Raw genomic sequence first — 15,249 nt, forward strand, 5'->3', positions numbered from 1 at the left:
ACTGCCTGGTATGGTGTCTGGCACATGGTAGAATCATAACAAAAGTCCGCTAGTCAAAACTGTTCATGATTTTGAAGATGACTTCTTGCAGAAAGAAAATTTACCAAGAAAAAGCTGTATAATCCATTCAAACTTACTAAGAAATTGTAGAAAGAATTTGGCAAAACATTATTTCTCCCAACTCCTTCTGCATCATAAGAATGCAAACAAAATTATTCCTCAGTCATGTATAATTAATGCAATGGTTATTAGAACTGGATTATTTGTTTTAAATAAGTCATCATGAAACAGAACAGTTATAACGTTAAGTGTTATATATGTATGTTGTGCTATATTGAGATTCCATGAGTAACTGAAACTCACATTGACATCACTTTATAGACTTGACTCATTGTATTGAATTTAGAACAAAATCTTATTTTAAAGGACTGTGGAGACTTTGTTATTTAATAGTTTTGAATTCTGAATCATTTTTCATTGAATTTATAATCAGAGAAGCCAGGACTATGGTAACATTATTGCCATGGGGAAAAAAGGCCCACTTCACACTGATATGCTTCATTATGTAACTTCTAGAAATGTCTTACAGAGATTCCTTATTGTAAATGTATAGTTTGGAAGACAAGTTACTCCTGGAAATAAAAACACAAACTTGATTAGGAAAATCAAGTATTTTTTTAACTAGAGAAGTCTTTTCTTTTCATCCTTCATGTGTATAAAATGTTTTCATAAAGTTAACAACATCTAGACAAATATAATCTTATCAGTGACACCTTCAATCTACAAAAAGTAAAATATATTATCTATGTATCTATACTTTAGGGATTGCCTTTGTACATGTATATACTTTCTTTGATATATATATGCTTAACACATTATATATAAATTAACCATACCTACATATATAAATTTTTCTGATAGATATACATACATGTATGTATGTGTAAAATATTCATGTTTAGTGCACTTAAAACCCTGTCCCCCAGGGCAGGGAATCATGTCTTTAAGAAGTTCTGTTCCACCATGTTCCTTGCACTTTATGGACTGATGGTTGGTTCTGCCTTCACCCATGCCAAGAAAGTAGGCTTAATACATGGCAGACAAACTAGATGTGAGTCCACATAATATAATTGGCCAATTTCTATTCAGTTTCCAACATAAAAATCTGTAATGTCTCAGCTACCACAGCATAGTGAAGGCCAGCCATAGAAAAACTAAGCCAAGTGGATATCATCATCTTAATATGGTCAGCAATGAATATGAGTCTATTAGTCAAAAGAAAGGAGAAAGGAAAGAAGGAAGGAAGGAAGGAAGGAAGGAAGGAAGGAAAGAAAGAGAAAAAAGAAAGAAGTGAGAAAGGGAGGGAAGGAAGGGAAAGGAAAGAAAGGAAGTAAGAAGGGGAAGGGAGGAGGAAAATACTGAGAAGCCTGACTTATATGGCTTGCTGTGTGCTTCCAGGAATCTAAATGCAGTCAGGTAACATCAAAATGGACTTTAATGTGAGTCTTCACTGCTTCTATACTGATTCTCCACGAAAAATGATGATCCTAGAGCCTACCTTACTTCTCTCTTACTAACTGGGGTTCTCTTAACTAACAGAACCCTAGTATTTATTGGGGTACCAGGATGTCTGGCCTACAAAAATCAAGGCAAGCCCATTTCTTCTTGCTAGGTGTTCAATTTTCACTGCCTGCCTTAATGATTTGGTGACCAAATTCTGGTCAATGACTTGGAAATAAGCAAGTAGGTTCTGAGAAGTGGCTTTTCTTTTTTCTTTCATGAAAATAAAAATAATAGAGGTTCCCTTTTCCACTGGAACTTTTTCTTCCCACTATAAAGGAGAAACAAACAAACAAAAATCTTTGTCTTCTACCCTGCTAGGTTACTGGCCAGGGCCTGATAAATGAGACAAAACACAGAATAACAATAAAAAAGAAAGAGTTTATTAACATGTGCAGAAGAAACTCACTGATGAGTAACTCAAAGGGGTAGTCAGAACTTGGGCTTATATAGCATCTTAACAAAGAAAAATAAATTTGTAGAGAAAGTGATAAAATGAAGGAAATGGGGTGTAGACTTTAAGGGGGTGGCAAATTGTGGGAAGAGGAACATAGTGGAAGACATGGGCTATTTTAATACGATTTATTCCCACATCCCTTTTGGTGCTTACTTTCTGTCTCCTTCATGGCCATGAAACTTCCCCTGAAGAGGGGATTTATGGCTGTCCTCATTTCTCGGAAGTTTCTGCTTTTAGTCAGATAAGGGAAACTCCAGGAAGGCTTCTTTTTGTATCTGTTAATTCCCATTTGCCTCCAACTCAGTCCTCATGCCAAGTGGCATATTTTGTAGTAGCATGTTCAGTCTCCCTCCACTGTCTTGAATACACTTCGTAAGGGTATGATTTTGGGAGAGATGTCCTCCATCTTGTAACCATGCCATGATAAATTTATTTAGAGGCCAGTGTTGGGCAGAATGCAAGGATATAAAAGTTACTTATGGTTTCTGAATCCAAAAATCCCATAATACAGAGCATCAAGACAGGCAGACGTGAATTAACTGGAGAATGATTACAAAACACATACAGCTGTCCTCAGTGCCAACCACCGCAGAACTCATGTCAGCCCTCCAAACCTACTATCTCCTCCACCCTGCCAGTGCTTCTTGCCAATCCAGCTAAACAGATGAAGTTTTCAGAAAAGATGTGACATTTAGAGAAGATTCTAGTCTCCAAGTCTTATCTTTTAAAACATATATCCCTGCCCTTATATAAACACCACTAGCAAGCTTTCACTCAGAGAGAAAACATGGTATCAAAAAGCATTGGGCTGGATATTGGGCTTCAGTCTTGGTAAAGGCATTTAACAGCTGCGGGACGTAGTGGTGGTCATTTAGACATCTGGCATTTTGGTTCCTGGTTTGTACATTGGGGATAATGATTCATTCAACAAGCACTGAGTACTTAATAAGTGTTGGGCACTGCTTTAGACAATAGGGATAAGAAAGTGAACAAAATAGACAGAGTCCCTGCTCTCATGGACAGTAGACATATAATAAACATAGGCCATACTCTATCCCGAGGTTGTAGTCAGCCTCTGGATAAGGAAGATAGAGGAATAGCAGGTAAGGGGGAAGGAGACCTGCTATTCTACGTAGACTGGTCAAGAAAACCTCATTGAGAGATGGCTTGCATTTCCTTCCTCAGGTGCTGTGTGCTGTGTGTATGCACTTCCCTGCTTCTCTGGGGCAGAAGGGAGGAAGTCCAATGACTGAAAATATGTAGAAAGCACTTGTTAAACTGCTCAGCACTGAGTGAACATAAGGTATTGTCGTTATTATTATTGGGGATTAAGTCTAAATTCCTTAGCTTGACATTTAAGTTCCTTCACAACACAACCATCCAGCCTACCTTTCTAGTTTTATCCCCATTTCCTTGTATAAACCTAACTTCCAAGTTAAATTTTCACTTTATGTAATACACTTGGCAATTGTGTGCCATCCCATGTTGCTTCTTTTATTGTTTCTTCTATTTCAGTCTTTTATTATTTTATTTTTCACAAATTCTGTGTCCCAAATGAAATTTTAAAAAAACTTCTATATGTCATAGTCTATACGTTGAGCATAAAAGATGTTTAGTAATATTTATTGATTTTGTTGGCATACTGGTTTAGCTTCATTATCACTTTGAAAACTCTCTTGTTTGAAATTTGGTGTTATACTCAATTTTGTAAGAATTTTGCATCATCTTATTTATTATGGAACAGTGTAATTTTTGAGAAGCAGAATTTTTAAAATTATAATTGCTAACAAATGCCTCTAACTGTGGTTAGGACTTCCCTTAAGGATGACCTCAGGGTCATTCAGATCAACAAGCAGCTCCTAAAACTATGTACACTTTTCATAACCATAACCCTGTGCATCCTGATGGCTTTTTCACGACCTTGGAGGTATTTTTTATCAGTGTGCATTTATTATTGTCTCTTGAATGAATTTCAAGTAATTTTTTTTCATTGAAATGACTTCCCAGCAGTCTGAGAAATCAAGAAAAAATGAATAAGGCATAGTAGGAACTACAGGATAAGTACTAAGTGAGGTTTGGGGAAGCATAATAATGACCCTGAAAAATATCTACATCCTAATCACTGGGACTTACGAATATGCCACCTTACTTACAAGGTAAAAGGACCTTAGTTGGTGTAATTAAGGTAAGGACCTTGATATGGAGATATTATTCTAGATTAATCCAGATTGACCCAAGGTAATCACATGAGTCTTTAAAAGAGAAATGCAGGAGGATTGGAGTCAGAGGAGATAAGGCAATAGAAGCAGAGGTCATAGTGATGTGGACACAAGCCAAGGAGTGCAGGCTGCCTAAAGAAGCTGGAAAAAAAACAAGGAAGGAAAAGATTCTCCCCACAAAGCTTCCAGAAGAGAATGCATGGCCTTGCAGAATTTCAGATTTTAGTCCTAGAAGACGTATTTTCAGGCTTTGAGCCTCCAGAACTATAAGATAATAAATTTGTGTTTTAGTGAGCCACTAAACTTGTGGTACTTTGTTCCAGCATCAGTGAGAAACTAATATAGTGGTAAAGTAAAAACAGCCCTCAACTGGAGATCTATCACAACAGGACCTCCACGACAAACATCCTAATTGAGCAACCTCAAGAAATCTCTCTACTTCACCTTCTTTTCCTATAAAGTGAAAATATACCTGCCTCACAGTGTTGTTACTATGACAGATGCAATTATCCATGTGAGCACTTTGTAAAATGTTTTATGCCATACAAATGTTAGGTAGAAAACTTTGGTTTAAGGTTTTCTTAATGAGGGCGAGAACTGGAATGGAGACATCTGTCCTTAGTGTGCCAATGCCTGAAATACCACACTCCCAGCGAGCGCTCCTATACCAAACATGCTGTTCTAGAAGTGGCCCACTGCAAGGATGGCCACCCAGCACCCTGGTCATGACCTTCCCTCCACCAGCCAAACTGAAAGGGGATAATTTGTTGCAGAATCCTTTGTTTAAGGGCCAGGACACAGCCTTTGAATCCTTCTTAACTTACCTTCGAGAAGTTGCTATCAATGAAGTAGAGCTGGCATGAAAGGAGAAACTTAGAAAGTTTGGTCCCTTTGCCAGAGGCATGGGCATCACCTGTGAGCTTACTGGAATGGCAGGTCCTCAGGCCACCCCAGAACAACTGAATTAGAATCTATATTTGACAAGATCCTCCGGTACATCCTGTGTACTAATTGAGAGAATCTAGTTTGGAGTAGTTTGAATTCCAGCTGTGCAAGTTACTATTGCGTGACCTCAGGCACTTGTCTAAATCATCAATGCCTGCTGTCTCATCAGTAAAATTGGAGAATACCCACCACATTGGTTTGTTACAAAAAATTAGAGAGACTGCACATATAAGGCATTTTGCACAGTGCCTGCCAACAAATACTCAGTTAATAATAGTTCTTTTCACTGTATCATTTTGCAGCATCTACAGTTGCTAACCACACTACACGCTCATTCAATACTGCCAGAGCCTTTCAACAGGGCCATTCCGCAAGCCATGCACACCCATGGAGGTGGGAGAGGTGTGGGGAGGGGTACCAGGGGCCAGACAGGAGCACTATCAGCAACGCTCTCTCCAAATACCCAGGATACTGTACATTCTGCAACACGCATCAAACATCATGCGGTCTCCTTGCTTTCAGATCTTCACTGCACATTGCTTTATAAGAAACCGTCTGCTAAAGTCTAGACACAGCCATGGAGTCTGGTGACCTGTGGCAGCAAGCAAGGGCCAAAATTCCTGCTGATTCGCTCTCAGCTCCAGCTCCCTAGCTAAATTCCTTTCCTAACCTCCCACCTGCCTCTAGTTTCCTTGCAGCAGAACCATAACCTGCCTGCCCCTGCCCAGGCACCCCTGGCGCACAGAAGCCGCCACCGCTACAACCCCTTTCCCCCTGAACAGAGATGGCTGGGCGGGGGTGCAGTGGGGGCGGAGCTCGGCGTCCTGCAGCTGCCGCTGCTGCCTCCGTGGCTACCACCGCCTGCGAAGCTACCACCCCTGGCTCCGATGCTCAGGCCCGCCTCGCCGCCCTACGAAAACAGACGGGTGCACCCCGGGCCTAACGGATGAGCAGCCCAGCACCTGAACGCCCACCTCCAATTTGTTCTGTTCCCCGCGGCTGCGACTGCAGCCCAGTGGTGGGGGTGGCCCCGGCGGTCTCCGCCCGGGTTTTGCGTGCCGCCTCTGTTCTTTGCACGGTAATTTCAGTTCCTGCGAGCACCCAGCTCGCTCCGGAACAGGTCTGAAGAGAACCGCCGCTCCCGAGCACACCGGAGCCATCGTTTGGCGTGGAGAGCCGCTGGCTGGGATATGCGACGGGAAGCCCCTGCCACAGCGAAAGCAGTGGCCCCGTTGCGCTGGGGAGAGCCTGGCGAGAGCAGGTAGGAGACGCCCCCGTACCACCTCTGCCCAGTGTCCAACCCCGGGAGACCCGAGCAAAGGTGTGCTTGGTGTTTGATGGGGGGGTGGATTGCGTCCCACATCTTGCCTGGTGAGCCTTTGCCTGTTGCTCTTGTCCCCATCCCATCCTGCACTCCAGGAGGGTCTATCTTTCTCACAGGTGATGCATTTCTCTGCAAGGACATTTCTCCCTTAGGCTCTGGCGCTGAAGGTAAATGGGAGAAGACGCCGCCGTTCTTATTGTCGGGCAAGGGGATTTATAATCAATGGGGTCTGCACACTGTGAATATCTCAATAGGTGTGTGTGTGTGTGTGTGTGTGTGTGTGCGCGCGCGCGCGCGTGCGTTTGGCAATACTACACCAGCATGTTTCTTATTTTCCTAAGCTTATTCCCTTTAAGGTCAAAACGCTATAGTTATATATAAAATGTGTGTATACCATATACACACACACACAAAACCAAGTACACATATATAGTCTTTCTTGAGATAGTGTGAGAGAGAAGAAGGGCAGGCAGAGGTTGACAAAAGGAAATCACTGTAGAGACCTGTTCAGGATCTAGAGGTGAACTTTGGAACCAGATTAAATCAGGGTAGAGACTCAAAGCTATAAATGGCTCTTTGGAGACGAATTTTAGAAAGAGCTAAAGAACATTGTCAACCAATATACACAACAGATCTTCATGCCATCCAGGTGGATCCAAAAGATACGGGGAACATTTCAGATGCAACAATGGATAGTGGAAGGGGAGGACAGAGGGAGGTATTTAGATACTGGAAAGCGAATTCTGGGTGTTGAGAAGGCAGCAAGTCCCTGTCGGGGTTAAAGGCCTTCTGGAGGAGCATCCGGAGAAGTCGCTGCTTGGAGTATAGGCAGTTCAAGGTTAAGGTGCTGTGACTGTCCAGAAAGCAAGAGAGGTAGTGGAGAAAAGGCAAGGGTTTGGAAGAGGAGGGGAGAACCAACACCCTGAGAGTCACGGAGAAGCAACCATCTCTCATTAAGGTATCTTTTCCTTCCTGTTAAATCAATACTTTGGATATGCTCCATCTAAAAATTTTTCACAACACACTTGTTAAAGATCCACTGGTCCATGTTTGCATTTTGTTTTTGCAAAGAATCTGGGTCATGGTGGGACGGGAAGAGACTGAAGTGTTTACAATACCAGCAAGATTTGGAGAGAGAGTTGATTAAGGCTTAGCTTCATGAAATATTTACACATCTCTTGCGTGGGCTTTTGTTTGCTCTTGTTGGTGCTACTGCATATTTTACTTTGATAATGTTTTGAATGTACTTCTCCCAAATGTGCTTATTTTCCAGTTATAAACTATTGTTTCTTTTCCATTGTTTTCACCATTGGCCTGCCCTGAGTGACAACTGTGGGAATAAAGATACATGAGTCACAGTGTAAAGGCAAAAAAAAATCTTTTCTGTTGCTATCTGCAAATGGCAGGGTTTGAATTATAGAATATTCCTTTAAACTAGAATCATGGAGAACATTTTTCGAGTTTTTGTGTGTGTTTAGTGGAAGAAATAGGTTGTTAACTCGTAAACAGAAAAAAATAAGTAGTAATTGCCATTGCAAATGTAGGTGTCATATCACTGGAATTTATTTTGGAACAATACTGAGGAAGTCATAGAGAGCCATGTACAGGGTGTTGTGATGTGGCGAGGCTTTACCTAATCACTAATTAGATTTCCTTGAAAATGATAAGGGCAAAAATCTTAAGTGCATAGCTGCAGGTCAGTCTTAATTAGAGGTTGGGGTGAGTTCCAACCAGCTGTTTTTGAAATTTGAATTTTTAAAAATGGCCTCAATACACTTGCCCATTGTACTTAGTTATTTGTGTCTGCAACATTTCTTTGTGCCTCCAACGTACTTAAAAGAATATATTAGATACAATTATCCTTCACTCTGTGAAGTTTTCAGCCACAAAACCTGCTTCTTGCAGGGAATATTGGTTATGGAATCACAAAACCATAAAAACAATTAGCTTCAGATTGAGAAGATATACAATTCCAGGCCCAGCTTGCACTTGAGCTCTGTCAGGGGCAACTGTTTCTACCCTTTATACACTCATTCATTGGTTCATTCATGCCTTCGAAATCTATTTACCCTGAACTAAACATAGTCCTCGATGGTGGAATTGAAGAGTGAGCAAGACACAGTCTCAGCATGTGAGCCTTTGGGAGAGAGGGAGTGACAGCTGGTTAAATGCTGTGGCTGAGCGAGCACAGGGTGCTGTGCAAGCCAGTCTGTGGAGGTGGAGAGGGCAACGGAGCAAGGACAGTTCTCAGGCACACGAAGAAGAAGAGGAAGTAGTCTGATAAAGAGGAGAGAGAAGGGCAGTCCTGGTACAGTGACCAAATATGCAGAGCCCCAGCAAGAACAAATAGCTCTAGGTGGTTGAAAATCTGTGAGCAGTTAAGGATGGGAAGATGGAGATAGAGAAGGAGGCAGATCCATCCTCAGGCTAAAAGTTCAGAAGAGCCACTAACTCATCTGATTAGTCAACCATTTGATCCAAAGGCATCAGGTAAATGTAATCATATCGAGCCTCTATGTTGTTCACATTACCCAAGCTTATATGCTTCAGATACATATCTAGAAAGTGTAGCAACCTTTATAATAGAAAGGTAGAAAGAGAGACACATCCTTGAGAAAATCTTAATTCTCTGTGCCTCAATTTCTTCATCCACAGAATGTCTGTAACCTACTTTGCATATTGTGAAAATAAAAAAGAATTAGGAGATGGAGATTTGATTTTTATAGAAATGCGCCCTGGCTGTTGTAGTTCAGTGGATTGAACACGGGCCTGTGCAGCAAAGGATCGAGGTTAGATCCCCAGTCAGGGCACATGCCTGGATTGCAGGCCAGGTCCCCACTAGGGGACACATGAGAGGCAACCACACATTGATGTTTCTCTCCCACTCTTTCTCCTTCCGGTCCCCTCTCTCTAAAAATAAATAAATAAAATACTAATTTAAAAAAAGAAATGCAGGGAATTTTATTTTTATGACAACAGTGTTTGGGGAAAAGGATGAAACACACCGTATATTCCAAGCATCTCATTGTCCCAGATGACTCCAAAAGAGAAACTGAATGAACAGAAGTGTAACTGAGAAACAGAAAGCCCAAAAGATACATACAATTTATAATTATGTTTTTAAGACACATACAACAATCCCACAGTAATCGATAAGTACCCTTCTAGAACTAGGCATGACCCATTGCGAAGTTAGTTTATTGGCTAGGATAGCATTTTATTTTCAAAAAATAAAATAAAGGATAATAGAAAGATAAATAAGTATTGTTCACTGAACTTTTAAATTAAATATATGTTTATATGTATATACACACTAGACTATGAAGAAAAATATGTATTTTATTATGCATTGTGTTCCAAAAAATCCGAAAGTGACTGCTTTAAGTGAATCAAAAAACAGATGCTTCCAGTTTGCAAGATCCCAGGGGTCAACTAGGACATTGGATATGTAAGCATTTATGTACAGTTCTGAAGAGAAGAACTGCCTGGAGAAAGGCAAAACATTATGACTTACCAGTAAATTCATGGCAGTAAAATTAGGGGAGGCAGAGATCCTTGGGGACTGAATTAGTCTAGAAAGCTTCGAGGAGGAAGTGGAACTTGAGCTAGTTTATGAAAGACAGACAGATCAGTGTGGGCAGTGAAAAAGAGCCAATGGAATACAAGAAGGAAGTGATGAATGAGGTGGCATAATGTGAAGTTTATTAAGAATTATTCAGAAAAGAAAAAATGAGCATCAAGGTGTGGGGAGAAAATTGCAGCCAAATTTCTGTTTAGGCTAAAATATTACTCAAGAGTTGCTATTTATTTTATGTCTAAGATTCCTTTTCCTAATATAGCTACTTTAAGAAGATCTGGAAAGAATAGCCATAACATCATAAATCTGTCATTTCCTGCCATTTTTTAATTTCTTTTGTAACAATTTCCAGGCTAGGCCTTGTTTCAAGTCAATTTCATGACTGAACTATCGAAATTACGTGGTACACCACATTCTAGCATGATTATTTCATTTCTCAGACCACAAGTACAGTCTTTAGCACAGGGGGCAAGGGTGATCAAATCATACACTGACCAAATCCTTCTGTTCTCTTCAACAAGTCTTTTTTGAGTGCCTCAGAGGTGCTCGGCCCAGTGCTCGGCATGGACTACCCTGTGAAGCTGAGCCGGACCACTTGGAACCCATTCTGGAAGGGCAGAATCTGTTGGATTTCCTTTTTCAGGTTCTCTGTGACTTATCCATCATTTTAGTTAAATACAAAGGTCCCCCTGACTTACAATGATTTGACTTAACAATTTTTCAACTTTATAATGGTGCAAAGGCCAAATACATTCAGTAGGAACCATACTTCAAGTTTTGATCATTTCTTAGCCTCCTGATACCAGCATGATACTCTCTCATGATGCTGGGCAGTGGCAGCGAGCTCAGCTCCGTCAGCCACACAGTCATGAGGGTAAACAGTGGATACTCTACAGTCCACAGTGTACTCACTGTGTTAGAGGGTTTTGCCTAGCTGTCAGTGAGCTAATGGAAGTGTTCTGAGCAGGCTTAGGGCAGGCTAGGCTAAGCTATGATGTTTTGTTGGTTAGGTGTATTAAATACATTTTCAACCTGTGATATTTTCAACTTACTATGGGTTTATCTGGACGTACCCCCATCTTCAATTGAGCAAAATGTGAACCTAGTATGCATTTTTAGAAATTAACATCAGTGTTTTGCTGTACCCTGATAGTTATTTTAAGGAGATAAAATCAGAGAAGAAAGGCGTTACTTGTATTTCTGAAAAACTTTGTTGAGATTTTTCAGCTCTTCTGTATTTTCTATGAAGTAAAACAATGCTATGATTCTGATACCCTTTTAAATAAAGCTGTATCTTTAACCAGACAAACAATGCCAGTTAAAATAGAGTCTCATGAGCTTACATTAGTTGGAGTGCCATCAAAGATGGAAATTGACTTTTTTATAAAGATGTCTTGGACTCCTCGTTCATCCCCCTTCTCCGAATCCAAATGTTTGGGTTAGTGATAATCTAACCTTTTTTTACAGAAGAGATAAGACTGAAATAATAAAACATCTATAGGCTGCATTTTAACTGAAAAGACACTTCATAAATTTCATGGGGAATGTGTGTATGCTTTACAATTTAGATTACTTACTGTCTTGTTTGCCAGTAAGAAATTTTTTCACTGTTTTAGCTGGGTGCATCAGAGATGGCAACACAGTAACAGTTTTCTAATATTTTTCATGTCTGTAATTAGATTGTCAGCTTTATTTTGAAGCTAGCAGCATAATTTTGGGTCTGAATTATTATTCCCAAGCAATCATAGCTGATCTTCACTGAAAGGTTAAATGCTATGACCTACTGAGTCTGAGTCCAAATTCATAAAGTGGGGTTCCTAATAGCCAGGTGTAGATACCACTATTTGGCTCTACTTTTATGGACAATAAAAACATTATAGAAGAGACCCAGGCAAGTTAATTAACTTGTCCTAAATCACCATCAGAGCTGGGACTACAATTTAGATCCCTTAGCTGCTTGTTGGCTAAGAGGAGGGAGAGCAGGACTGAAGAGAGAGAGGTCTGAGCATCTCCTGACTGATGGGGGGGGGGGATCAAAATGCTCTTGCAGACCTTCCGAAATTGAGAGTAAATGCAGTTAGACTTTCTGAATGGCAATGCAGTGACCTCTGACCCAGGGTCTGCCGCAGCAGAAAAGGCGGGGATCAGCTGTGTGATCTGAGGCGAGGCACTTTCTTGGCCTCACACACCAGATTCAATTTTTAAGCGGTGATTCTTGGATCTGAAACCCAGTGGATGGATATCCAGGCCACCCGCCCACCCTGGGAAGTGTGCTTTAGTAAGTACTCCCAGCCTGTGACACTTGCAGAACCAAACCGACCCTGAAGAAAACTCAAGGTTAAGGAGTAAAAATCTACAGTCACAGGCACCTCCAGGGACCTGAGCATCCTAATTCGGTGGACAGGTGGACAGGTGGACAGAGCGCTCCAGAACTCCTTGAAAAATCGCATTTGCATCTACTAATTTCTGGAGGAAAAGGAATTGCAGATAATTTTTTATAAGCCTGAATTACGAATGATTCTGCAAAGTGGGAAATCTAGTTTAGGGGAAATCATCATGATATTTTATGTGGACAGATTCTTGATCATTTTTTCAGCATATTGATTTCTACATAGCCTAGAGTTAAAAATAACCATTATTGTGTCTATGAGACACACTTCTCTGACTTTACAATGTACAACTTTGCATAAATGAGATGCTTGAGGGAGTCCTGTGTTTGTGTTTGCTATATTTTCTGAATAATCAGAACATCTTTTTTGTTTCAATTCTAGTCACCAATTTTTCTAAAATGTAATCCTGTGCCTATGTGTCTGCCTTCCTAAGTATAATATGGTACATGTCACCAGGCTTCAGAAGTTTTCATTGCCTCTGAGTTTGTATTCTGAATTATTTAAAACTACTAAAGCAAAACTTACTTTACCCCTAGATAAAGGGATAAAGTGGGACATATAATGTCCTACTGAATATAATACAGGAATTTTTTTTCTTTTTACTCTAATATGGATATGCTTTCTTATGATACACTTTTTAAGAAATATGTTTTTCAAAAATGCAAAGGCTATTTGGTTCACTGTGGGTTCCACCTTGTCGACTTTGGGCACTGCCTTTGCCATCACGTCATGTTGGAATGCTCATGTCTTCCTCCTATTTTTCAAGCCCCCTCTAAACATGGTTTAAAGCTCAATTATTTCAGTAAAGCTTCCGTGATTACAAGCTGTTTGTAACTTCTATCTTATACATAGCATACATTTTAAATTTATATTTAGTTATGTTGTTCTCTAACTATGCCTTTCTTCAAATCCTATAAATTATTTCTCCTTGAAAAATGCAGGTAAAAATGAAACAACTAGAATTTTGATGCTAATAAGAATTTTAATTGGAGCTGAGGTTAATAAATGACTGTGCATTTTCCCTGCATCCTCGAGTGAGTAAAAATTACACATGACAAACGGGTGTGGGGAATTGGTCTCATTTTCATGTTGAACGTGCTCTGAAAGCAGTGAGAGAACTGCAACCCCTTAGTGTCAGGTCAGGGGCAAAGCTCTGAGTGACTGAGTGAAAAATGCCAGTGCAACTTCCTTTCACATTGGGGGTGATTTCTTGTCCACACATGTAGATTCTCAGAGCACAAGAACACTTTGCCTTGAGCATCTCAGAGACCTGGTATACTTCATGTAACCTGCCAGCACCTCAAGTTTGAGAGTGTAGGTACAGATCAGAAATTGGAAACTGGCCGTAGGTGAGCCTAGCAGGAAGATTGCATTTTATTTGGCCTGCTGATATTTATTTTTAATTAAGTTAATAGTTAAAAATCAGAATATGTATTATTTAAAAAAACCAACCCATATTCTGTAGGCTGGAGCTGAATAGCTGTGTGTGCTACCTCCTTATTACACCACAGTCTCTACTACTCCCTACCGTTTCTCTTTCACTGAGGCTTCATAGAAGTCATTTGTTCTCAACAGCTTTACGTACTTATGTTAGCTACCTAGAAACCACAGGTATTGAGTTCATGAAGTCTGGACTAGGTATTTTCTCAGTTCCATTGAGCTCTGCAGTGCTCTGCCTGTACTCATGAAATTGATGTGACTGTGCAAAGTAGAGAGATCATTGTGCTGAATGTAGTTCACTCCCATAAACTATAGTGAGAGTCTAAACGTTTCCATCATCAAAATATGTATACTCTGTGAAAGGTTAATGAATACAAACTGAGTTGACCTAGTCTATTAGTAAGAGTACACTGGAATTTTTTCGTTTGTTTGCATGCTTGGTTTTTACTGTACCATGTATAGCACAACACACACATACACATGCACATATACATAGTCATAGCAGCAACAGAAGAAAAACAGTTTGCACAATAATTTATTTACTCTTTAATTTGACCAATTACTGTGATTTTACTTTGGATTCCATTAGGAATTTTTAAATGCACCAGGTCTTCATTTCATGTACAACTGTTTAGGCACACACCAGACTTACAGCAGCCTCCTGAGAGCCCAGAGCATCTCTCAACCTCCGGAGGAATGATGCATTCTATTTGACAGGCCTGGCAGCTGAGACCAAACTGTCAGAAGTAGTATTGATTCATATTCCAGCTTGTGGCTGTGTCTGAACAGCTGAGAAATGCACAGCTAATGATGGCAGTTGGCTGTGCTTTCAAGCCATCGCTGAAGCTGGTCAGATCACTGCACAGCACAGTCTGGCCACTTTCTCGTGTGGAAGTGTTTAAATGGCTAAAAATGAGGTGATTGGGTCAGGGCGGATGCATTCATGTGATAAATCAAGGCAAATGCCCTTTCGAGATAACATGATGAAAAACTCAGGCATATCTCTAAAGTAGAGAAAAGTCTTAGTTAATAGCTCTCTGAACGCTCTCCTTCTTTCTCAACTTCTGCTGCCACTCTCCATAAACCCTTCGCTGCATGCCACCCCCACACCGTACCGCCTACTGCTCTTCTAAAAACATTTCCACATCTAATGATTAATCCCAGGGTGGCGGCGCTTCAGCAGCTTCACTCCAGAAAGTCAGTACTGAGAGCAGTGTCAGCGGAGGCCAACGGAGGACACCGTGCTCCCTCACACCCTGCTTTCTGGAGAGAGAGTCCCTTTCCCTGTAGAAAGATATCCAAGTCTTTAAGTCATTAGATGTCCTGTCACCTAAAGT

General features: G+C 40.6%; 1 protein-coding gene across 1 annotated transcript in view; it reads left to right on the plus strand.

Moving 5' to 3' along the window:
• The first annotated feature begins 6,028 nt into the window (after nucleotides 1-6,028).
• GPRIN3 (GPRIN family member 3) overlaps nucleotides 6,029-15,249 on the plus strand; it is a 61,012-nt gene continuing 51,791 nt past the window's right edge. Inside the window, exon 1 of the mRNA XM_037046110.1 lies at nucleotides 6,029-6,442. The gene's annotated coding sequence lies outside the window, so the exon portion shown is untranslated. The remainder of the gene's footprint in view (nucleotides 6,443-15,249) is intronic.

This window comes from Sturnira hondurensis, unplaced genomic scaffold (assembly GCF_014824575.4).
Source record: "Sturnira hondurensis isolate 20B ecotype Veracruz unplaced genomic scaffold, ASM1482457v3 Scaffold0004998, whole genome shotgun sequence".
Lineage (NCBI taxonomy): Eukaryota > Metazoa > Chordata > Mammalia > Chiroptera > Phyllostomidae > Sturnira > Sturnira hondurensis.